Source organism: Lepisosteus platostomus, unplaced genomic scaffold (genome assembly GCF_059453375.1).
Source record: "Lepisosteus platostomus isolate fLepPlt1 unplaced genomic scaffold, fLepPlt1.hap1 Scaffold_86_H1, whole genome shotgun sequence".
In the NCBI taxonomy this organism is placed as follows: domain Eukaryota; kingdom Metazoa; phylum Chordata; class Actinopteri; order Semionotiformes; family Lepisosteidae; genus Lepisosteus; species Lepisosteus platostomus.
The window spans coordinates 85,839-88,660 of NW_028291698.1; the positions used below are offsets into that span (position 1 = coordinate 85,839).

General features: G+C 42.3%; 1 non-coding gene across 1 annotated transcript; it reads right to left on the reverse strand.

Annotated features, from left to right (window-relative positions):
* Positions 1 to 279: 279 nt before the first annotated feature.
* On the reverse strand, positions 280 to 361 carry trnas-gga (transfer RNA serine (anticodon GGA)). The gene has a single exon. It is a non-coding gene; the product is annotated as a tRNA-Ser (tRNA).
* Between the last annotated feature and the right edge of the window lie 2,461 nt (positions 362 to 2,822).

The window sequence follows — 2,822 nt, forward strand, 5'->3', positions numbered from 1 at the left end:
TTACGTCCACCTGTACTGTACTTATACTTTCAGACGCTCTTATATTTTCCAATCTCCTTAAGTTGATTTTCGTCAAGTCTCTTTAGTTACGTCTCTAGCCAGTCCCGCTGGCTAAACACACTTACACCGTCATTTAGCTGCAAAAAGGCATTCGCGGATGCTGAAGAATTTATTTCCAAGGCAGCGGGTACAAGCGATTTGGCGTTTTAAAACCACCAGGAACAGCAAAGAGGCACGCTTCTTTCCTTGCGCCGGAACACAAGGACTGGAGGCGGACAACCTAGTCGGCAGGATTCGAACTTGCGCGGGGAGACCCCAATGGATTTCCAATCCATCGCTTTAATCACTCGGCCACGACTACAGCAAGCCCCACCGCCGCTGCGTTCTTGCTACAATCTTACCTGGATCGCGAGGCGCCGGCGGAAGCCTATTTCAAAGTCATTCTCCGTTTAAAAAAAACATTTCCAAAATACAAGCCTTGCAGACAGACACGCCTCAGAGGACTTAAGGGTGGCTTCATGTCGGAATGATAAAGTCTCCCCGTCCGGACATGAAAATGCCACTTTGTTACACACAAAAAAAGAATCAACAACAGAGAAATGCCCACAAGCATTTGAAAAGCCGCACCACGTCGCACTTGAAATAGCTCTTACATTAGTGGTAGACGCAGGAATCGCCTTTTTATTTACGCTCTTACCAACGCGATGGAAAGCAAAACAAAGCAAAGCAGAGCAAAACAAAACGAACAAACGAAAACCCTCACGTCCCACACTTGCATGTAAGGCCGTTACGTGCCCAAGCGGTATTGTATGTCATCCTAGCACTGCAGCCCGGGGCGTACGGTATATGGGAACGAGCGCACGCCACGAATCGTCTGAAATCACTCCCTACAGCTGTAAGGCACCTTGAAGTGTGCACCCCCAACATTCTTCCTTGCGCATCTGTGAAATCTAAATTAAATCTCACGTTGGGGGCATATTTTTTTCCACTTTATCATGAGTCGGGCTCGGCTGCACAGAGGTGAGAGCAGAGCAATGAGGTCACGGGGACAGGGGAGTTACACGCTGGCGGTTTGAATACGCGGAAGATCACTGAGGGATCCACAGTATATGGACCCTCCGTGCTCCATCAGTCCACACTCCGGACTCTGAATCCTGCCATCCGAGTTAAGATCTCGGCGAAACCTGAGGCGCAGTTCCTTCTTAAAACGTAATCTGGTGAGCATTTCTAGAATCATACTTGTATAGATGCAGCCTTTAATGTGTTGCTAGGTTAAAATTGATGACTTCTTGAACTTCAGTAGGCAACTGCCCTCTTGATTTTGGATTTAATTTCTTTATTACAGGGGCGCATTTATGAAGACAGAGTCATGTTCAGGTACTTTGCTTGATGGAGGAAGCTCATTTCGGACTCTGTTATCTGCTCACCTGGAAAGGTCTGCTGTACTACTACAAGAGAGAAGTAGAGTCTGGAAGAAGGGACAATTTTATGATGCTTTGGAAGATAATGTTTTTTTTTCTTTGAAATCGAAATGAATCAGAATATCAGTGCAAAAGACAAACTCTTGGTTTGGTTTAAAGAGATATGGTTTTAAAACAGACAACATGTAGAAAACAGGTGTTTCTCACTTTTGGAAAAGAATGGACCGCGGGTAATATTTTACTAGTTGCAGTGCTGAGCTCACTGGGTTACAGTCCTGCAGTGTCATACCAGGGCCAGTGGCGCAATGGATAACGCGTCTGACTATGGATTAGGAGATTGTAAATTCGACTCCTGGCTGGCTCGGGTCGTTTTTAAACGCATCAGGCTACTCCCTTAGTAGCCTGTGCTACTTACTGCATTGTAATCATACCCAGTAAGAGATTTCCTTCATGTAAATGAACTGCACCTGACAGCTTTAGAAAAACACCTGGGCTCAGTACGGTGCTGAGAGCTCAGCGTTGCTGTTGTTCTAATTAGAACGCACTGCATCGGCTATGAACCCGAACTTTTCAATTATTCCGATCAGTAAGTCAACACGTAGTCCACATGAAGGTAGGAATATTCTCTTGTCTGTCTCTTGTTTGTATAGAACTGAATGTCCCTGACAATGTACTGTTAGTTTTAATTGAAGAACGGCATTTGTGTTCAAATATACCAGACAAGTTTACGTAACTGCTCATGCGACACTCAGTTGTAATTAGTCAAGAAATAAAGTCGAACAACAGCTGCGGGTTTGATTCTGAACGTATCAGATTGCAGCGCGTTTTACTTCCATTGACAAATGATAGAGATTCGAAGAGAGATCCTTCAGACCAGCAAGCAAACCCACGGCTATTTCGGTTTTCTATCTAGGCAACGTTGGTGTCTGCAATAGCATACATGAAAGCGTGATGCAATTTCTGTGGCTACTTGATTATAATGCTTTTTTTTATTTTTATTAAACATGTAGAATTTACAAATACAAATACAACAAGAGGATCAGAGTCATGTACAAGAGAAAAAAAACGCAGCAGAAAAAAAACATTTAACTACCAGAGGTAATTAAGTAATTATGTGATCAAATTGTATATTTTACACGTATCATATTTTCCTTGCTTTAATATTTCTCAATTATAAACTTTAGTTTCAACATGCATGCGTTTCCTGTAAAAAAATAAAACTCAGCACAGTTTTTTACAAAACAAAAAAAACGTTTTTCTTTTAACAACATTTCGAGTACCTCTGGCATTCATGAAAAAGACATACACAAAAGCAAATAACTAACTCTAAGACTATCTAAACTATTGAGTTTTTCAAAGAACCAGAACTATAACAGTCCTTAACACTTAACTACACCATTC